The following is a 23,918-nucleotide window of genomic DNA, read 5'->3' as shown; positions in this document are numbered from 1 at the left end:
ACGTAAAATGCTTGGGTTTTTAGCCTGTCATTTATGGGAAAGATAAGGACAGGATTACTGACATTACCACCTGAAAATCTAGGGTAGCATTTTTCACCTTTATTCTTGTGTAGTGCTGAGAATATATTTTCAGAATTTTAAAATTCTGTCCTTAGAGCAATGTGTAATCATACTGGCACATGAATAGGGTACTTACTAAATGAATTAATTTAGCTTTTATGCAGTATAAAGAACTAAAAATAATGTTTTATCTTTTTTTCTCTGAAACTTACTGGAGCTTTAGAAGCACATACTGGAAACAAAAGTAATAACACTCTTGGCTTTCCAGCTACTGTTTCATGATCATCTTAATTTTTCTTCATCTTTAAAGACTGTGGTCAATCTAAAGGAAGTTTACATAGTTTTATTGGAGGTTTATAGATTTTTTCATGTTTTAGCCCTGTTTTGGATTAATCTTCTTTGCTTATTTCTAAAAACTATTTTTAAAGGAAAATTTTATTCATGGTTTTCTATTATGGATTTTTTCTTTTCATAAGAACCTTTTTTATCTTTCTTTTCCTCTAACACATTAATTAGCTTTCTTATGATTTTACTGTTTTAAGAATCATAATATGGAATGTACTGGATTCTGTTGCTGCTTTGGATTCTAATGGTAACCATGCATCCAGTCTTCGAGTTATTTCCACCTGATTCTAAGTTTTGACCATAGTTATAAACTTAGAGTTTCATCTGACACATTTACCTGTGCTATAATAGGATATATTTCTAATGTTGCAGTATTTCTAGGAGTAGTTCCTATTTCTTTATAGCTCCTGCTAAATTTTATATTCATGACTTTGCTTCATTTGCCTCTATTTTACCTCTACTGATGATAGAGAAATGACTCGGGGTCCATCACCAACATGTTTTAAATTGAAACCAAAGATAATTTACATCATTGCCAATACTAGCACAATGCATTTTAAAATTAATCTGTGTTTTCTATATAGTGTATGTGCAGGGATGCTATAGAAAATCATGTGCTAAGGCAGAAATTTTAAATTTATTTTATTACAGTTTCTGATTTACATATACAATATACAGCATTACTGGAACAGGGTTGTGATCTGAAAGGCCACTTTGGTATTTCTCCTGCAGCACTGGAACAATGCAGATGCATAGTTTTGGGGCTGAAGAGGAAAATCTCTGCATCTATTTAGTACATGAAAGAATTTGCAGTTGTAATTTTGAATGAGGAGGCCGCCTACAGGGCCATTTGTAGCAAATACGAAGAAAACAATAAATACTGACTTTCATTTCTGTAGCCTTTTCAAAGTATTTGTATTGAGTAACATTCAAATTTTTTGGCAAGTTATGAGAAGAAATGTTTATTACAGTAGCACATATTTCAGATTGTTTTTTTCTAGGGGGATGAGCTTATGTAGTTCATTTTACAAAGGGCCTCTTTAATGATTATATGATGTTGATTTCCATATAGTAAGTCATCTGTAGAATAGAGAATACAGAATTTTAAAAGACAGAATTGAATTCTGTGCATTTCTAAGAGCCTCTAATTTCATTTCAAATGCCCCACACAGACAATTTACCAAAGGACAGTTATTGCTGATATGATGTAGATTAAAAGCTACATATTCAATCTTAATTTCTATTTTGGGTTTGCAAAACTATTTTTTTAGTATATTTTATGTATCAGGATAGATTTCTAACATAGTAACTTGTGAGAAAATTAATTTTAAGTCCACAGAGAGCTGCCCGTCATCAGAGCAGTCTTTCTTTTTTCTCTCTGCTCAATATGCTGAGAAGGTGAACATACTTCAGATTGCTAAACACTACTTCTCATGCAAGCAGCTGCTAGCTGCCACATCAGGATTATGGGAATGTGGATGCAGAGTTGCCAGAGATATTATGGCATGTCCACGCTTGCGTATGTTAAAACTGGACATATAGCTTAGAAGTTAGATCTGACTTCTAAGGTGTTCCTCCTTTTAACATAGGATTGGAATAGATGACCTCCAAAGACCCCTTCTAACCTGGATTATGTTATGATTCTGATAAATTCATGATTATTATGAAATGTGATATCTTCTCAAAAAATAATCTCAAAATAGTCTCAAATTTCTTGTTCAAATTTTCTAATTCTACAAATTCCAGTTCTGTGCTAAGAATTTGGGTGATACTTAATAACCGTATAAAGCATAACGCTCAGTAGTAAGCATAAACTTCTTATGATTAATGTGTCAGGTCTGCATTACAATGCACTTAATTTCAGAAACCTTTTCTCTTATCTTCTGACCAAGTTTAAGATTTTATAATCTTGTAACCCTATAAGGGGAAGATCAAAGTTTTTGCTGGTTTCTGTCTTGTGTAATTGACTGTATAGTGGCTTTATGATGAGGTTCCTTTCAGACATAAGCTTTGCCAAGAAGGTTTTATCTGGAGAATCTTGAATATCTACGTATACGCAGAAAATACATCCAATAAGAAAGCAAATGTAGATAAACCAAATTCATGTTTAAATGTGGGTAAATATTCCCAGGCACATATCTTCTGCTTATTCCATTTGTGTGAAGGAAGAGTTGCCTTAATATTCCCAGCAAGATGTCAATTTTAGGTCTTGATAGCAGAAGTAATGTAGATGAGTGTAGATAGTGTTTTATCAGATGTAGGGGTAAAACCAGCTCTATTATACTGGACCATTTATTTCTTTTCAGCTAACACTTCCCTATAGGACACATTGCTGAATTCTATATTAAGGCAACTGACTGATAGTTTGACTTTAAAAAAATACATAATTTGTACAAAGTTTTTTTTGTTGTTGTTTTCTTTAAGAAGTTCTTATGGTTTTGCCCTAACAGCATTCAAATTCAAGAGAAGATGTTACTGACATCTTTTCAAACAGCAAGCATGGATTTTATTTTTTTTGAGGAATATGATTCATTTTCTGACAGCCTCAGATTACAAGTCCATATTTTCTGAGAAACTGGAGTCTATTTGTATATTGTACACAGTGGCCATGGTTCTTCAGAACAGTTAGAAATCCAGAATTAGTCCATGGTGGAGTTCAGTACAGTTCCCTCCAAATTTAGGTTAGAGGTGGAACTGGTATCTGTAAAGCTTTTCTTACAGGGACGAAAGGTCTGTGAAAGGTAATGCCTACATTATTGCACATTTTTCTTGGCAGGGAAAGATCTGTTGTCTTCTACTCCATAACAGCCCCTCTGGAATTTGCAATATTTTGAGTTTAACTTTCTTCTCTATCCTCATAGTATGAATTTTTTCAACAAAATTTCCTGGTTTGAAAATACAGCCCACTTAACTAAGCAACCTCCAGCCTAGGTTATTGAAAGAGTTCTTCAACTTGGATAGTGTGTCCATGTTTTCTACCAATCAGCTTTCAGAAAGGACAAAGTTTGTTTTGTATTTGTTTTCTTTTTAAACCAAATTATTACAGGTCTCAGAATCTGATAGTCCTGGGGATGGGAACTGTGGCAAGAACTGTGCCACTATGTATTGTAGAAAATCCTCTTCTGATTTCATTTAATTTTTGCCTTTGTATTTCAGTGCAGCATCTTCAGGTGGCGTTGTCATAGGAAAGTCTTTAGGAAGCAACTAGTCTCCTTTTTTTTTAATCTGATTTGCTGAAATAGCTGAGTATATGAAAGCTCTGTAATTGTAATATTTTTGTCCACTTAGTGGAAGTCTCTAAAAAGTCTGACATTTTCTGTAGTATATTATTATTCTTCATCATGTAGATTCAGTAAATTTGTTTTTACAAGACTAGTAGACTAGTCCAGAATTCATTTATAGTGTTGGTAATGCTTCTTTCTCTGAAGAGAGAAAAGAGCAGATAATCATGTATTTAAAGAAACCCTTCAATAAATAAATTCATGGTCTGTAAAAGCACCATATTAAGGGGACAAAAAAAAAAAAAAATAATAAAAATCAACCAATTTGAAAGTTTTTCCATGAAAGTTGGCACCTCTTTCTGGGAGTGTTCGGTAATTTTGATTGTTAATATCGCAGAGAGTTGTGCCTAGAAAATCAGGATGTAACACCATTTTTTATATTAAAAAGTAATATTTTTTTGTATGCATAAGTAATTGTTTATCGTATGTTTATGCAGATCAGTTTATTCTTGCAATTTTTATTATCCTCCACCATCAGAAGATGAAAATGCTTTTGCCAAGTGGTGATCAGTTTACTTCATGGGATCTTTTTCTTCAGCCATTTCCAAATATCACACAGAAGAATAGGTTCTTAAAGTATTGATGGTTGATTAAAGTAGTTTTGCGTATCCTTTTTATTTTTTGACTCATCAATATAATTTTTTTTGGTTCTTCACAGTGATGCCGCACAATCAATGTCAACATTTTTCAGCGATAATGTTATGATAAGTAAAAGATGGTTGAAGTCACCCACTCCAGACCAGTCAGTAAGAAGAAACAAGGTAAACTCTATTACCTCCACTTACTGTCTACTATATGGACGTTACTTACTCAAAGGTTAACCTAATCTGTTATACCTCGCAATCATTCAAATAAAAATATTGCAAAATACAGAAATCTATATATGAAATAGTTAACAGACTGTAACACTACTAGTTTTATTCTGAATACTTTCTGATTCTTCACTGATTCTTCCACTATCATTAACTACTTTTCTGTTCATTCTTTAAAAACAAAGTACTTCACAGAAGACTTTATTGATGTCATTTTACCCATGTTTACACAGCATTGTTCTCAGAGAAATGAAAATTACATAGCGATCTAAGCGTTACAGAAGCTTAGGCAGTTTTGTTACTGTTTCCCAACTTGAACTGCAGTAACTCTTGCAGATCCAGTTATAAGATCTGGTCACAAAACATGATGCTAATAGTGTAGGAGAAGTATCCTGACATAAGTTTTCCCATTCAATATCTATGCTTTTTCCTTTTGCATTGAGTTAAAAAATCATTGAGATAAAACTGTGTAATTTTATCTTTTGCTTTCATTTTTCCCGCTGATAAAGAAAGCCGTTTATTTAAAATCCTTTATAATAAATATGTTTTGAAAAGTAAACATATATTGTAGTCCTCAATGGGCAGTTTTTCAAAGTCTGAAATAGATGTGAATAAGCAACTTGGCTGTTTCAAAGATTAAATATGTTCAGGAAATGCTTGAGGCTTCAGAGATGTAGAAGAAAAATCTTTGGAAGCAAAGAGCTTCAGATAAAGATGATTATGTATATATGACTATAGCAGTGACTAGAACCAAATAAGAAACATCACATTTTCAGCCCTGCAACTCAGCCCAGCAGGCTTCCTAGAAAGCGATATTGCTATTATGGACTGGCAGAAATGCATTAAATACTTTTTTCAAAGTTCAGGTAGCATGGATATTGCACTTTTGAGTCTGTTTTCCCATAAAGAGCTGTCTGGAAGAAAGGATAGTGTTTCAAGGGTACTCTGTCTTGCACTGTGAAAATAGTAATGGAAGTATTTCCTTTATTGTGTCATTATAACAGATAATTGGTGAGCCTTATTGCAGTCTGAAGACACACATGGTCACATAAAACAGTTCTTTGTATTTTTGTTTGAGGAAACTATTCATGATTTGTGTATTGATGGTCATAAACTGTATGTTTTTAATTGATACATTTGAAAGATTTTTAGAAATGTGGATCTGAAATTGGATTTTTCAGGTATTTAATTTTGAAGCCTTTTTGCATTATATTTTGCATATTTAGCTGATAATGTAAAAACTGACAGTACTTAATAGTTCAGTTTTATTTTAAAAACATTTTGAAATGCCACAATGTTCCATAGTAGGAAATATGTAAAAATGTAATAAGTAAGAGAAGAGATACTGGTAGGAATGATATGACTGGTTCCCAATAGGGGAAGAAGCAGCCCTAACATGAATGGAAAAGGAAGGGGTAAAAGAACTCATGGTTTGTGGAAAAAGTGCGCCAATCACAGTACACTGTGACTGACAAAGGGATGGATTACAGCTCTGTTAGTTCTTCTGTCTGTCCTAATATAAGAAATATCAACTTCCATTTGTAGAAAGACATTGAAAATTTGTATCTTGGCTTTTTTTGAGACTAAAACCAAAGTTAAGATGAAATATTAATTCATTTTAAGAGGAGATTATTTGTGATCTCAATAGTGAAACTCCATTATTTCTTGGCTACTAATTTGCATGTTTCAAGTCATATTGGCTGTGTAAACTAGTGGTATAAGGAAGACTAAAGTAACGTCTCCAGAATTGCCACAGACAAATCTGTCTTCTGAAGGCTCACTTGAAAGTCACGTGGCCATCTACCAGCTTTGGCATCAGTTAATGAAAAGGGCTTCTGTCCTTTTTCAAATGCTTGTGAAAGCAATGCGGTCAAGTGACAAAGTACGAAAAATTAATTATTTGAAAATTCTAATTTAAGGTCTAGAAATATCTGCAAAGACACTATTACAAACTTCAAGTCTTTCTAGTAGCATACTAAGAAACATGGGAAAATCTGTGCCTTGATTCGGTTTGCAATGGCAAATACTGTAATGCCATAATGATAGTTATTTGGGCCAAGCTGTTTGCTGTCAGAGTCCCTAAATGCAATTTGGAAGTACATCTTTGTAATAATTTCACACGACTGAGACTTATAAACTCCTAAACTTAACTTAGATTGAAGATAAAGACAAACTGTGGTATATAAGAGGAGGGGCCAAAATAAAAGAGATAGTATTTGAGGACAATCATGTAAATATTTGTAAGAGTCTGATTAATATTAAGAAATTTGAGAATAGCCTATTGAGTAATATTACAAAAATTTGAAGTATGATTCTTTCTTTCATTTAAGGTCTTTTACCTGAGCAAACTGTATTTTTTCTTAATCCTCATACAGTCATGTTCTCTTTGGTATTGGTAATCTGAAATATCAAGAAATCTGTATGTTTCCAGTACAGTTATCATGAATGCTTGAATAGGAAAAATGGGGAGGACACAGTATTTAAAAAAAAAAAAAAAATGTTTTGGCTGCAACTTGAATAAACTTGGAAATATTTTAACCTTGCATTAGCAAAATATACTAATAAAATTATTTATTAGGCTATATGTATTTAACATTGATAATATGGGTTTCACATCTACATTAGATTCACTAGCCTACTAATTTTATGGTTCTATTTTATCTGAACTTCACCTCTCCGTCCCTCTCTAATGAGCAGAATAGCCTTTTGGATTCTTGATGCTGTTATTACAGAAGTGTCAAGTCCTAGACTGAGGTTGTACGGTTTTCCTCTGTGTCAAGTCCTTTAATTTTAAGGATTTACAGTATTCAAAAAGCAAATGAATTCAAACATAAGTGAAATGGGGTTTAACAAAAAGCCTGAATTTTGCAAAGTGTTGAACGTATTTTTCTTTCTGTGACAGTCAGCATAGACAGTGGGACTAAACGTTGGTGAACAGGATCCTGTTACAAGCATAAGCTTCAGTTTTGCTATTTTTAAGTGTCATGGGCTATACTGCATCAGATAAATCTAATGCTAACTGCATCAGATAAAACTAAAATAGTCCAACTTTGTGGTATTATCTATGTTTCATATTTAGTAGCACAGTAGATCTAGTTAATATTAATCAAAAAGCATCACTTATTTAAGAAAATAAACATGACATGAGAATATGTAACTTAAATAAATCCTAGAGGTCATGTATTCAGAATAATTAAATGTATACTTGTATATAGCACGGTGACTGTGTAGGCACCACATGTCCATACAAATCGAATTATGGCTGTGACTGAAGATTTCTTTTTTTTTTTTTTGGTTCTTACAGATGAATTTATTTCTTAGACTTCCTCTTGAGAAGTGAGAAAACTTAGCAGAAATTCTAAAAATTCTAAAGCAGCTGAAACTTCTAACAACATATCGTCAGAGTCTAAGAATCAGAAATTACAGGAAATGACTGTTTTCTAACACATGGCTTTTGCAGCATGGGAATAATTCTCACAATGGCTCCTAAATTCACTATCTGGGGGGGTGGCCTGGGATTTTACATGCCCTTTATTCAATCTGTATGCACAATATCATATAGTGGTAGTGGGCCTTGAAATTTTCAGAGTCTTATCATATAATAAATGAGATTAGCTGTGGCTCTGTCCCCTAGCTGTTTTCATTAAACAGTTTCAAATATGGCTATTCTTGAATAGCAATACAGAATGTAATAGCAATTGCCTCATTTTGATTTTAAGTCATGAGGAGTCAGAATGCTTTGACCTATTTATATTAGAAAAGAGAAATTACTTGATAGAGCTGGTTCATTTACAAAGAATTTACAAAATCTTCTTTCTATGAACACAGCAGGAATCGAGTAACTGCAGACAATTTGTCTTCTCACATTTCTCAGCATTTTCCAAGGATTCCTCTCCTCAGAGACATTTCTACTCTTTCTTTTGCCTCAAGGGCATTTTACTTTTATGTCTCTATGGCATTTTGACTGTTTCTGTGACTTTGTCTTTTCCTAGGTGTTTTGTACACAGATACACCCACATCCACTTACTAGCACCAAAGCAGCTCCTTACTTTTCAGTGTCTAAGCAGCCTTACATCTCAGTGAGGTATCAATGTTTTTGTTTCTTGTTCAAAAAAGTAGTAACAGCTTGCTACATCTATCCTGAATAAAGAATGACTGTCAGCTTTATCATACTAATTTTCTACCCAAATACAGCCTTATGTGTTGTCTGGGGATGAACTGTTTACACATTTATTTTAGAAACTGTCGAGACGATAAAACACATTTCACATAGAATTCCTAGCCAAAATGAAACATGTATCCAAAGGTCTTAAAGAAGTACAGTGCTTACGTCATTTTGATCCTCCACTGATGAGCTGTGTGAAGAATTTTAACCCATAGTCAAGGCCTACATCAGCTTTTGAAGGAGTTTTATTCATGTTCCACCTCTTCATTTTTTGTTTCTTGGGCTGGCAGGAAGGGTCTACCAGAAAAGGATCACCAATAATGCATTGTAGTTGCCAACAGGTCCCAGGAGAGTCTGTTTAAAACATCACAGTAAGAAGGACAATGGAGAGTGGACATAACAAAGTGCCTTCCATTTACAGGGATCATAACCTGTAATATACACTGAGAAAGACTTCAGTAAACCTGAAGGATTTCTGATGCTTTAGCAAATACTTTGAATTACTCCAAGGGTTTGAGATCTCTGTCTTTGAACCATTAATCATTGATTAACAAAGAAAATATATTCTTTTCCCAGAAATATTCCTACAAATTGATATGTTATCTGTCAGCGTCTTGTTTAGAACAGTGAAATTCACAACTGTTAAGATCCCTTAACAGAGTAGATAACAAAGGGCAGAAAAAAATATTTTTCATTCACTCTTTGTGTCCTAACTAAATTTCAGACATAATCCAGTGAATACCAGTTATTTACAAGAAATTTTGTTCTGAGAAAATGAATCAGAGAGAAAGAAAACAAAGTTAATTAGCAGAAATAAAGATGAAGGAAATTATTTGTATAATTTGTGAGTCACTATGCTGTACCAGCCATTGTGAAAACCATATCACATACCATGTAATTAACAATCTTCTCTGTCTAGCCACCAAGACAGGCAGACGTGTAACAGGCTGACCAATTTGTTATAACGGGTCTTTTTAGACTAGACTGATTGCAGAAAAGACTGATTGCAGTAAAAATTATGGAGAATGTTGCAGATGACGTTAAAATATAGATGCTACATACGCTAGCATTTTTCCAAATCTTTATTCATTCTGAATATTACATATCTCTCAGTACAGAGGACCCCACATGCAGCCATAGAAGAGGACTGAACAGGCTGTCAGAGTTTTTCAGATAACACATGGATAGACCATGGCAGTTAATTTTGCCCAATTCTGCATGTGTCATTTTCAGGCTGCCAAAGGCATGTGTAAACTGGCTTGCAGTGCCATTATTCATCTTCTTGCTGATCAAGAAAGAAGCCACATTTTATTATTATGCTATATATGGACTCATTCCTCAATAGACTAGTTTTGATGTGTTCCCACATCATTCCTGCTTGCTCACTGAAGTAGCTGTAACTCTCCCTGTTTCTTGATACTGTATCTGAGAGTATTACAGTCATGAACTGAACCTCATTTCTTGTGTCGCTGAGAAACAGAGATGCCAAACAGTATCTGTTGGAGTAGGAACTAGACCTACCGAGTCATACGTAGTTCAGAACAGTATCAGTCAGAACTTTCCTCCTTCTGTACACGTTGAAGCTTTTTTCCCTCAGTTTGTGATCTACAAAATCTGCCTGAACATGAATGCAGAGGTTTTACAGATCTGTGAAGAGAATTCACGATCTTATACAGTATTCACGATCTTATATATATGGTATTTATTATACAATATATGGTACTCTTTCTTTTGGTTGCTTATAGGTGTACATTCTTGCTTTGGTGTCAGTTACTGAAATACTAGACATGCCAAATTGTGAATAATATTTAGAAAACTCTTAACAGTCATTAAGTGTCCCATGATTTTTTTTACAAGAGCATCAATTTTGGATGAAGGTCAGTTGGAATTTTGCCTGCCTCACACTTCTTTTGTATTTTAAATTATTGTCGTAATGTTCAGTCTTAAATTGTCATGTAGTTTATTCGGCACTTCTTGAAACTGCTATATTTCACACTGGTATGTGTAACATAACAGGTGAACTGATCCCTGTTATATTTTATGAGAATGCTACCTTTCTCAGCTTTTCAAAATCATAAATTCCCTCATTTCTAAAATGATGGCTGTGGGGTTCTTCTGCTAAAATATTACTGTATGGCTTTAAGTCTATTTTGAATTATACTCTAGATCATTTAATCTGCATTCTGATCTTGTTTATATGAGTTCATATGCTCATGCCCTTTAGAAAGGGGACATTGTGCACACTTTCAAATGTGTGACGTGTGTGAGAAGGGACAGAAGCCAAGCAACAATGAGGTAAAATGAAGAGAATAGACTTCTTAGCATTGCAAGTACCATCTGTTCTGTAGAAACGCATCCTCTGTGTTGGCATTGCCACAGTGGTATGACATGTGTTATTACTTTTAATCATACTTTGTGCTGAAGAAAAGTCTGGTAACATGACAGATTCAGAGGTTGCAGACTCCCTCAGAGTTAGTGCCTAGAAATCTAAGATTGCTTAGAATGTTCAATATTTTTGTTTCTGAAATACAATGGCCTGTGTAAAATTATGCCACTGGGAATCAAGCTACTAGGGCACTTATAGTTACTTTTGTATATGAGATGAGGAAAGCAGATAGCATTTAGATTAAAATATGACAATTTCATAAGATTCTGGAAAATTGTATGCTGAAGAGTTTGTTGTCATTTTCATAGGGTATAATTGTGGGGTATTACAGGATAATACTAGACAGAAGAAATGACAGAAGGTTTTCTGTCCTGACTCAGACCTTTTTTCCAGATTTACTAATAATAACAATTCTTTGTTTATCAAAAAAAGGAAACGGTTCAAAGCCATTATGTAAACCAGTCCTTACTGAGACACCTATTGTGAGGTCCTTGCACATGTCAAAACGAAAAACTTACTGACCTAAACAATGTTCTTTATGCATCGTATAATACACAAAAACAAGGGCCTAATTCTTGTCTTATTGCTAGCTACTGTCAGCTAAAGTAGATGCAAGACATTGTCCTTATGTTTTAATAGAGACACAATCCATAAGTGATATGGATTGTCTTTTTTACAGTTACTGAAATATTAATAACCACCAGTCCAGGAATCACAACCAAATGATGTCATATTGCTCTCGATTAGACCTCACTTGTATGTCATCAGTGACAGTGACCTTTCAAGCACACACAGGCAGAGATACATAACTTCTGGCCATGTGTTGTCAGGAGGCTCTTACTAACATCTTGACCCCAAGGTTTTCTGAAACAGGAGGAACAGCCTTTTGGTCTTATGTTAGATTCAAACAGCATGGCATCTAACTCATGTTATATGGTTATGATGGCCAAAACTACAGAAGCTTGGCAATTCATTTAGGAACTTGACTCCTTTTTGAATTAAAATTGAATAATAGAGAACTAATTTATTGAATAAAACATTAAAATAATCACTGCTGGTTTTAATATGTTCCCAAAATATCTTTTCCATGTCTATTTTTCCACATAATATTTGTTTGGTAAAAGTCTGTGCAATATTTCAGCTTAATATTTTTTGTTTGTTTTTGGTGGGGTTTGTTGTTGTTTTTTATTAAACATTCTAATTTGATTTGTCAAAAATCTTCTCAGTAGATGCCTTTGGTGTATTCTTTGAAATTCTTCAGTGTCCTTTAATATTCTAGACCACGTAGAGTTAATCATTACATACAATTGTAGTTTTATAATGTTGATTTCACATGATCAATTAAAGAAAATTAGATTTTCAGTTTTGGTAATAATTTTCAATTGTTACTAGGGTAACCTAATAAAACTGCTCAGAATACTTTCATAGTCTTCACAAGTCACCTGGGAAAGGACATTGTTGGTTAACTTTTGCATTTAGGATATTGTCTTGCATTTTATTAAATCTGTAAAAAATTGGTTTGTAATATATTCTGTTGTAGCTCAGTCTTTTAAGGGGTGGATATTAGAAATGCTGTAGTTTCCATGCATATTGGAGCAGATGTCAATGAACTTGTACCACTAAGAAGGCTACATGAAATGTGCAAATCAAAATGTATTTGTCACAATCAGTCAGTATAACTGCAGATATAGCATATGCCAAGACCCATTGAATGTGCATTGAGGGGGGGCGGGGGGTGGGAATTCTGCATTATTTTAATACTGTTTTCATCATTCCCTTTGAAATCCCTGAAAGTTTTACCCTGAAGGAAACAATAACATAAGTGATAACACACTATTATCCACATGACTAGTCACATCATTCTAGTCTTTGGGAGACATAAGAGGCAAGCATTCAAATCTACTGATTGTTAAACATCAAATAGATTGATTTCTCTCATTTAGGATTCCCAAATGCTTCTGAATGCTTATGGAGTTCCCTCACCAGTTTAGTCTACCATAACAATCTACTGATTAATTAAAACATACAGCCCATGAAACTCTGATGGACATTTATAGGAAAAAGATTCCTAGGCTTTTATTCCTACTCAAAATGAATGGCTGTTCATCTTGGTATTGGAAGTTCCAGATACTGGCAATGGGACACAGGATGTCTCATTCCTCATGGTAGCTTAATATTACATCAAAAAGGAAACAGCTGGTTAAACAGTCCATACCTCTGCACTTCTGCTTGCTCTTTTAGCTGAAAGTTTTGCACAGAGTTCAAATATGAGATGCCCAGCTTGGCCTGCAGCCTTCTCTGAAGTCGAGCCACTGCATTATGCCCTAGCTGTAGCTTTGGTGTGCTCCTCATAGGCTTTCCCAAAATGCATGTATTACAATTATTCAGTCCAGAGGCTGCACATCTCCCTGTGCTGTCTGTTTCCTCCAGCAGTGCTTGAAAATGTGCTATTATTGAAAGAGTTAAAAAAAATCCCCTTGGAAAAGCTAATTATTGCATGCAGATACTTCTTTGTGTGATCAAGGAGGGGACAATTTAATAGGCTCTGTAATACAACCAAGAACAAAATTGCTTTAAAGGAAGTCTCTTGTTGAGTGACAACTCTGTTGCCTGAGCCAATTAGGTCCCAATAAAGAGTGTTGAATTGGCTCCTGCTTTCTCATTAATTATGTTCTGTCACAGACATGGGGCTTGATTTAGCAATTTTGTATTACATTAAGATACTGAAAGGAATGGAACAAATGGCTCACTCTGATAATAGGCATTCTATACACGGTGTGACATTTACTATCCAGCTGTCCATAAGGCAGCCTAGCACTTCAGTTCAGGGGTTTATTTGTCATTGCTTCAAAGGGACACTCAGCTTTTCACAAAAAAGAAACAGAGAGGCTAATAGATAGGACAAAATGTACTGCTGATATGCTTTATTAGAGATAGGATGCTAGGGTTTTGCTAACAAGCTCATCCGTTGGGACTAAGCCGAGTTTGCTGTCAATCATCCTACACACAAAAGCACACTAGTTAACAAGGAGAAATGAATTACAGACACTTATTCCTGCCTGTGGGATCACAAATACACCAATCTGTGAAAGAGGCACAAACTCAGAAGACAAACTACATATTTGTCAATAACCTCCTAGAAAGAACCCTAGTAATTCTTTGAAGACCTTTGATTTAGCTTCTCTCTAAAATACATGTATAAGAAATGTTTTAGTTACCATGACATTTTTCCTTTGTTAGTTGTACAATTTTTCATCACATTAAAAACACAAAACTGGGGAGGTCTGCAAATGTTGTGCTAGGTATACACACTGCTTTTTATACCAAGCCACAGGGGGCAGCTGCTGTTGTAATATTCATTAATAGCAACAGAAAATTAAATCTTACAAAGTTTAGGTTCAGGCTATCTTGCACCAATGTGTTGAGCATAATCTAAATCCCAATTTATGTCTTATATAATAATTAAAGTAGCAGGATTTTTTTTAGACTCTGCTTATTTTTTTTGCCTTCCATTGTATATTTTCATTAGTTTTGATCTATTGCTTGCATTGCATTTGTAAGTTCAGATTCAATGTGTATAAGTAAATATGTTTATATATATAAGTAAATATTATTAATATATACATACAAGTGCAAGTGTAAATTTAAATATAACTATTTGGCCCTGATTTCATCTTCTTGTCAAAGCACTGCCATTTGTAATGTAACACATCAGTGAAACTGATGTTTATATAGATAAAAGAATCCTTAGGAAGCTGGGAATTTATTTTGCAAAAGGTTAGTTTCATTTGGGAAAAAAAAAAAAAAAAATCCAGGAACAAACTCTAGATACAAAAGAGCAAAGAGGAAAACAAAATGAACGTGTGTTATTGCAAAAAGAAAGCAAAGGTTCATTTTCCAGATGGAAGCATGTAGTCAATAAAGGCTTCACTGGTGTATGTATAATCCTTGCCATCAAAGTTTTGTCTAAAGTTAAGCAATGATTTCCATAGTTTTCCATGTTTGGAGGATTTTCTGCAATAAGATCTGTTGTTTCAGATGTAGGGAATAGTATTCCTGAGACTCCTATTAGCCAGTGACATTATCTATTTGGAAATACCTTATTTTACCCTATTTTGATATAGGTATCCTGCAGATAAGTGCTTCACTACCTCTTCTGATACACGTGTATCACCCTGAGAGATGAAAAGGGGTCAAGTGGGTGGGAATGTTCGTTCCAGAACATTGGGTACAGTCCCAGACACTGCAGATCTGCAACCACAGGGAAAAGCCAACAACATCTTCTCGGAACTGTCAGGGTTTAGTGCTCTTCCACCAAAATAAACTTCCTTCTTCCTTTGTACTTGCTAACGCTTCAGGCTGGGAGTGTGAAGGAGTTACCCTCTAAGAAGCTGCCAGAAGTGAAACTAAGGTGGGCTGTTTGTTCTTGAACAGTTGAGGAAAGACTATATGGACTTTTCCCAGTGACCCACTCAGGCCTGGGTTACTGCAAATGAGCTGGTTTGCTGACAATGCTGGCAGAGGAATACAGGGAGGCTTTTACACCTGAAAAATCTGGATAACAGCCTTGTTAATTGAAGAACAGTTCCTAACCCTTAACAGAAGTATTAGTGTACTAGATAGAGGAAGGAGGGTTTTGTAGTTAGACAGGCAAGACAATATGCGTGTCATGAGTTAGGTAGAAGGTTCTCAAGTGAGCTAAACTACAAGCTAATTAAACCACTTTTTCTGAAGTGTAACTTCCTGAATGTTGAATGCTGTGAGTCCCTGCACAGCAGACCCCCAACAAGCATCTCCCAAAGAACTCTCAATATTTTGTTTACGTTTTGTTTCTCCTCTACAGCCTTTCAAAATAATCTGGGAAGTTAATACGATAATCACCTACCGCAATAAATAAATACAAGCTAAAGAAACGAACTCCTAATCAGTTAGTTGCCTAATGCTACTTCTGACCCAAAAAAGGCAACCTGAATCTTGTTATTGTTTTGTAGCATTGTTATCCTTCTGTCTTACTTTCACACTCATTAATTAAGTACTTTGCTATTTCTGTGATGATTTTACAAACTTAGAAAGGAAAGCAAACATGGTATAAAACATACATCAGTATTACTGTTATCAACCTCACCATCCATGTCTCCTGTTGTGTAGGTGGTAAGAATCATCTATTCCCATTATCTTGTCAGGTCTCGTGCTTGCCTTAATTTCAAAATGACTGCATCTCTTCCAGGTTATAGATATTTTTAGTAAAAAATTCCATTTATTCCTTTTATTGCTATAATTGTCTCCAATTTCCTTTTCTAAATAAAAATGAAGCATTAGAAATGCTTCACTTGGAAAAGGAACATATCCAGAGCCATAGTCAATTGAGATGCAGTAGCTTCAAAAGCAGCTGTATTCGAAAAGGCTTAGCCATGTACAGCTAGAGAGCTTCTGTGCAAAATAACTTGACCCAGACAGTAATTTAGGTCATACTGAATTATTTTTTAAACATTAACAGAGAATGAAGAGTTCTTACCTGTGTTTCCTAGATCTTGAATAAGTTTTCCCTCTACAAATACAGATTCATTTTGACATAAAAGTCCTAATTCTCCAGTCCAGTGAACGTGGGCTGTGAAGTGTTAGAGGGATCACATAGAAATTGACTTTTTTCTGAAAAAGAGTCACAGCTCCAGGTCTAGACAACACTAGTCTGGCATGGGTCACAAATTAGGCTTGAGATTGCTTTTCCTTGCACCTGAAGGTAATAAGCCCCTGAAGAACAGTTACAGCAGTAGTGGTGTCCCATCTATGCTCTCCCAGTGAAATATAAGTGTGAGACAAACACCCTCTTCCAAGACGTGGCTTCAGATAAGAGTGAAAGAAGCCAATTATTAGAAATCATCACTGCCTGAGATTTCCCCACAACATACTGCTAAGGGACTTACTTATCTGGAGGAGGGCAAGTGGGCTATACAATCTAATGTCCTCCTGCTTTAGGAGGATAGTTTCCGTATGTTCTATACATAGTGAACGTAAGAGAGATTGTTTCAGAAGATAACTTAGAGGACCGTTAGGAATTCTCAAAGGGGCCAAGCTCTCTCCATTGGCTGTGCCAGGAAACAGATGAACACTGGCTTCCTGATTTAGATGATTTGAGGTACAAATTGTGGCCATCTATTCATCTTCCAGTGTAGACTTAATAATTTCAATGATTTTCCAGGATACAGAATCAGAATCATGGATTCTGATTTGAGGAAAAAGCAGTGATTCTTTGAGGTTTGATGGAAATTGCTGAAAGAATCTATGTTTCCAGTCATCTGTAAAACATAGGGTCACTGACAAAATTATTTAAAATCTGTTCCTCAAAAAGAGACTATGAAAAAGTTACATTATGGGGCTAGGGTGGCAGACAAAACCTAAAAGGTGTTGCTGTGTGATGGCACATGTAAAACTGACAGTAAGTCCAAGATGAAACTCGGAAGTATCCAAGAAATACTAGGGTTACGTTTTACTATGGACTACTTGTATATCATTTTGGGGAGGTTTATTGTAACTGGTACTAATGAGGTAATTTACATAGTGCTATTCTTGGATAAAATCTTTTTTGTCTTGGAGGAAGATTGCTTTTTGGATGACAATAAGATCAAGGATGGTTTTGATGATTCTAGTACTTCGTCACTGAGTTCTGTGGCTGGGTGCTGCAGGACTCCTTGTGGGAGCACTCTTTGGGGACCATATTAAAAATATCCATGCAGTGGACAAAAGCAGGATAAGGTTTTGAGATTCTTTTTGGAACTGATGAAGCACTTCTTCTAACATGAATATGTTGAATCAGCTTCAGCCAGGATAGCTCAAAGCCATGTTATTTAAATATATAACTACCCACCAGTTTAGAACATATTCCTGATTGATTAATCACGCTTCTGGTCAACTTTCTTTTTACATTTGTGGCTCTGCTTCACTGTCCTGTACTGTAGCTTAAAGAAGCAGTTACATTACCCAGGACCTTTCTACTTGGTCTTTCATATCAGGAAACAAAAATCCTGTGCAACTCTCTATGCTAATGCATGATCATACAGACCAAATCTGAAGGTCAGGTACGGCCAAACTTAGAAAATCAATTTCTGTGCAATGACAAATGAAATCTTCCTTCTTGACAATGCACCTAATTTATTTCAGTATTGCACAAGGAAGCAAATTTGTAATGATGATGAGCATTAAACACCAAGCTTTGAGTTTACCTTAATATTTCCTTAATCCTTTTCTCTCAAGTCGGTTTACAGTTTTGAGTCCTCCTCAGCAGCTGTTGGCATTTTCCTTTGCCCATTTGCCTCATTGGTTCTAAGTAATTTAATAACATTTTTTTTTAATTAAATGTATTTTTTGCTTTAATTGGGTGCAGATTCAGCATTTTTCTTCTTGTCTATAATGTCCATTTCTACTAATATCTAAGCTTGCAAAATGTCATCTTAAAACCTTATCTGAAAAAATAAGAACAAGAGTCTCCAATTTTACTTTTATTGCAATCAGCCTGATGCATGATGTTGTCTTTCATCTGGGAAATACTGAAAGGCACTCATAAAAAACAATTAGCATGCATCTTGGGAATCTGAAGGATCAGAGTAAGATCTCAGAAGTTTGTCTGCGAGGTTACCAAGACCATCTGCAGCACTGTCACTGAACACAGACACAAGACCAGGAAATCCAGATATTTGCAAGATGAAATACTTAGGCACTTAGGATAAAAAACCTAATTATTTTCTGTCTTCATAAGCCATAGTCACAAAAGATGACATGTCGGGAACAGTTTAATATCCACAGATGCCCAGTGACAGGTAGTATTCTAATCTGAAATAGCTTTCCAATTATACTACATTTTTTGACTGATACTGTTTTTTGCTTTGCAGAAGTTCAGACAAATCTTCTTCAATGTTCTTGATGCTTCTGTGGTCTAAAAGCAGTTGAACTTTGGCCTCAGCAGTAGCATATTAAGTCTCACTGACACATCAGTCATTGTTCTCTTGACATCTTTAAAATAAAAATTTCTCCCTTTTCTTGGAAATAAATGTGATATTCAGATTGATTTTAGATGGTATCAATTTGTACACTGTTATGAACTTTCTTTTCAAAATCCAAATTATTTTACATGTAACTACCTTTTATTTTTTTTGTTTCCCTATGATGGTTCCTGTGCTGATTCTTTTGTGACTATTTCAAAACTCTGCTTAGATCAGGAAATTTTAGATGAGGGCTGAAAGCCTTTCATAGTTTTTCTCTAAAGGTCTGGAAAACTTAATGTAGTTATGATATAATCTATGAATGTTAATAAATTATCCCTGAAATCGCCCAAGCCTTACTGCTTCCCTATTGAGCTTAAGGATTCTAGAGGAAAGGAAATATCTTACAGTCTCCACTGACTTCAAGGAGGATGTAGCCAAGCTTTGTAAGGTATGCTAAAACTAATACATTAATGTGAATGTCTGAAAACAGTCAGGCTGGAGTTATTTACCATCATCTGCTGTTAATTCACACGGAATCCAATTATGAACAAATGCTTACAGTTAACCTTCTTTAAAGCAATATTCTAATGACTAATTAAAGTACCCATAAAAAGTAAGTTGATTTTCCTTTTTTTTTAAAAAAAAAATTCTTCAATACAAGCATTGAGTCTGGGAAAATCAAACGGTTCTGTCTTGCTTAGTTTCACTATTTTCAGATTCTAAACTCAGGCAATTTATTTCAAGACACGAAACTTAAATTTTGTGCAAATGTTTAAGTAGACAGTGTTGGAATGTAATACATGAAAAATGAAAGGTGTGCCTCAACTGCAGCATAGCATTTCAGATCTGATATCTGTTTGGCAGCATTCTTAGGCTGGCTTGGCTATATTATAGAGTCTCAAGGAAAATAATAATAATGCATAGGAAATAGTAGATAATTACAGCTTTTGTTTATGAACCAATTCAGTGAAACACGTTAGATTTTATACCTTCTTTACAACTATATTATGCTAATTAGCTAATAACACATCTTTCAAATTATTTTTAAATAGCTCTGTTTAGATTCTGACTCATACAAGTAGCAAGCTGTTACTTTTTTTTTTGCATGAGCTACAGCAAGTGATTAAAAATTACGTGCATGACTCAAAAAGAAAAGTTCAGGTTTTATATAATCATAAAAACTGCTTAGGCAGTCCAGTTGAAATAGAAAATGTGAAAGGATTGTCTTTATTGCAGAAATGGACAAAATTAGGTTTATATCCTTCCTGTTTAAGTATGTGAAAACAGTTTTAACTTGAGGCATACTCGAGAAAAAATAATACACATTATAAAATACATGTTATTGTTTTATAGTTAGTATAATCTATAAAAGGGGGGGGCGGGGGGGAAAGAGATGCATTTCTGTAACTGTTTTAAGCCAGAATTATCACTTGGAATTTTCTGGCTTACACCGCACGCATGCATAAAATACAAGTTACCCAAGAACTGTCTGAATGTGTTCAGATTGCCAGTGTAAGACCATGAAAAAACTTCATTAAGTAGAGATGAAAGCAAAACATCTTGAAAAATAAAAAAAAAAAAAAAAAAGAAAATAATATTACATGTCATAGAACTTATAGATCTTTAGCCTTTTCAAACAGTGTATTAGAAAATAGCCCAGCTGTTTAAATCAGTTAAAAAGATATCAGAAGGAAGCCAATGAAGAATTTTGTATACTAATTTTTTGTTTAAAAGCATTCTTGTCGCTATAGGTTACAAAATAAAAAAGATTCAGCTTTTTCCAAACATTGCCTGAGAATGTAAGACATAGTAGGAGCAGAGATCTAGAAGAACTCAAAGTACTCTAAGAACTAGGAATAATGCCAATATATTATGCATTAGAATTGGTGCTTTAAATAATCAATATTGAATTCCAGTCATTAATACACAATTCACTTTTAGTGTGACAGTGTGCTTATGAACATTTCTCAAAATCAGCCTACACAGAAATGGAAATATTCTAGCCTGTAATGAATTTTACATTATATCCTCATTTTGCAAATTTGTTAGTGAAGGATAAGCAAAGGGATCACAAGTGCTTGCACAGTTAACAAGGAGGTTCACTTTCATTTTCTTCAGTCATCTAGGAGTGTTTCGAATCAATATTCTTTTGGCAATCCTTCTGAGATCATAACTTTCACGTCTTCAATATTTCACCTCTATGGTAATACCACATCAGAAAAAAAAAAATCAATCAATATTTCTTCTAAATAAATCTGCATTTATAGATATTTCTGATAAATTTATGATTAAAAATTCTAATTTCTCAGTCTTAAGTATTTACATTATTTTATGGGCACATATGCAGCACATTCATTATGCTACCCTTGTCCACACAGAATTCTCCTTTAGAGCAAACTTAGCTGAAGAACTATCTGAATCTCATATGGCCGGGTTAAGCTTAGAAATTCTGTTGGACACTGTTTTACTTTTACTATCTGGATTGAGCAAATACAGGCAATAAACAGTTTGGATGCAATACTACAGTATTATTTAGTAGAATGATCTCATCCTCATTCTGTGTTCTCTTTCTGTCTACATGGAAAGAGTGAGACAGAAAAAGATAACAATAAATGACCCCTGCTATGAAGTGTCCTTCCAAGCCTCTTGGAAGTGCTTCATTTTTTTTCAAGAATTAGTAAGAGTATTCTAAAACTCCAAGCAAAAATTCCGTCAAAGAACTGACCATTTTCTGGCTTTATATTTCTGTAGTCGACATTGAATTTCAAATTCCGAGACAGTAGAAAATGTGTGGATATGCTTTCAGTAAATGCTAAAATATATAACTTTTTTAAATTCTGTTGATACCCAATACTGAATTAACCTTTTTTCATGGTGAGCACACTAATGTTGAAACTTCAGTTCACATTTAACAACTGTTATAAATAGTCTGCTAACTTCCCATTCCTCCATACATTTCACTTAATGACAGGTTCATAGAAATACATAGAGCTAACTGTAGTTGCCAGAATCCAAAAGTCCTTCTTCCCACATGAGCACATCACTGTCCACACTTCTATTTCCATGCTCTTCTAGATCCATTTAATTTTGTATTATTTCCTGTATGGCAGCACAACTTTAGGAATGTTGGAAAATATTTGCTAATAAGTCTGATCAAAAGCTAAGCTATCTTGGACTTCTGTTGCAGAGCTTTTAACATTGGTGTCCTTTCATATTTAGGAGCCAGTGGTACACTGTTTCCACATTAGCTGTACAACTTCAGCTCATGTTCTGACATTCTGCTCTACGTAGACAAATCTGCTCTGAGCATCTTAGCAGAACTTGTGGAAGCATATTTCTGGGGGAGTGCCAAAGACTTTCTGGCAGCTCAAGGAAATTATGGATAGAAAGAGGAACTTTCCATAATTCTTTGGAAAACCTCTTCAGAAATGAACATACTGACAACACATGCTAGGCCTTTTCTCAAGAAGGGAACTAGAGAAATGCTCTGATGTGAGCTCTTGCTCCAAACTCAGAGTCTGAAAAGCAGCAGTAACAACACAACTGCAGTATGTCAGCAGAGGCAACCCTGGCAATGAGTATGAGGAAGTAGAGATGAAAGCTGGAGCTGGTAGGAGCTATTGCCATAGCAGTTCCCCATCTGTGGTAGGCGCTATGTGGTACTTCGCAATGGTGTCACCTAAATGGAACATCTTTTTTAGACCTAAACATTGCTCACAGACTGGTGGATCAGAGTCAGATTTGCATTCTGGCGTGTGTCTCTTCTAGATACATAAATTCAAACTGAAGGGAAAAAAGCTTGAATCCCTTTTGGCTCAGTGACCTGTAATACTTCAGTGTATTGTAATCACAGGAATAATACTGTCGCCTGCAAGTGTGACTGTCTAGCTGTAAAATATAGATATTTCTGGAAATGTGAGAGCTACTGTTGATCATTCTGACATGTTTCACCTTCAATAAGCCTAAGTGAGCTTCTGCCTTCCGGAATGTGTAATAGTGGGAAGAGGTAGTTGTTGGTATTTATCCATCTTTCTTTTGTCTAAGTCTGGCAAACCTGCAGTCTGCATTTATTTTCTTTCCAGGCAAAGGGTGTAATGCCAGAACCTTAAAGGCCACACATAATAGGAATTATTTTCTTGGTTTACTAATGCTCAGGTTCCCAAGGGATGGCTGCTTACAATATTTCTCTACTTTGGTTGTCAATTGGGCACTGTGACTGAGTTACTAGCCCTAAGGCTTGTATAATATTGGTCTATTGTAAATTAGGTACACTGTTGAAGCATTTTATGATCTGCTAAGAGAAAAATGATAGTTAGGATCTACGTAACAATTGCTTGTGTCTTGATAATTCTTGTTGATCAAAGGCTTTGTTATCTCCTTTCTGATAATGAACGTAAGCTTCATTATTATCTTCTGAAGTTTAAATGAATTCCTTTTTTTGTCACTTTGCTTTTGTGCAGTTTACCAGTGACCACATGTGAGCAAGTTAATTCGCTGCAATTATTCCTTTTCTGGAGCTTCCATTTTCTTGATTGTCAATGCAAATTAGACAGAAAAAAACCAGAAAGGTGAATGTTCACTGATAGTGGTACACTTCTTGACACCAAGGAATACAATGAAAATTGCAGTTGTGGTTCTCAGGTATTTTCCCAGTCTTTTTGACTTCAGAAGTGAAATGGAAACATAAGGGTTTACAAAATACAAGAGTTTAGCTTTAGTACTTTCAATTAACTCTGCTAATAAAAAAAAAAAAAAAATTCAAGAAGGCAGAAAGCAAGAACATTCTTTTTAGGATTTTGTAAACCAGAAATCATTGTCTGGATTTAGGACACCCATCAGTGATGGATGATTCATAGATTTATTTGGAAGTATAACACAGATTACATAAAT

The 23,918-nt window shown here is 34.8% G+C and overlaps 1 long non-coding RNA gene across 2 annotated transcripts in view; it reads left to right on the top strand.

Moving 5' to 3' along the window:
* LOC110358674 (uncharacterized) overlaps positions 1-23,918 on the top strand; it is a 115,000-nt gene that overhangs the window by 8,029 nt on the left and 83,053 nt on the right. For both annotated transcript variants that reach the window (XR_002413320.2, XR_002413319.2), the window contains exon 3: positions 4,345-4,447. This is a non-coding gene — a long non-coding RNA (uncharacterized LOC110358674). The remainder of the gene's footprint in view (positions 1-4,344; positions 4,448-23,918) is intronic.

The sequence above is a fragment of the Columba livia genome, chromosome 5 (genome assembly GCF_036013475.1).
Source record: "Columba livia isolate bColLiv1 breed racing homer chromosome 5, bColLiv1.pat.W.v2, whole genome shotgun sequence".
Lineage (NCBI taxonomy): Eukaryota > Metazoa > Chordata > Aves > Columbiformes > Columbidae > Columba > Columba livia.
The sequence above is the reverse complement of the archived record's forward strand: the minus strand, read 5'-3'. Positions and strand labels throughout refer to the sequence as shown.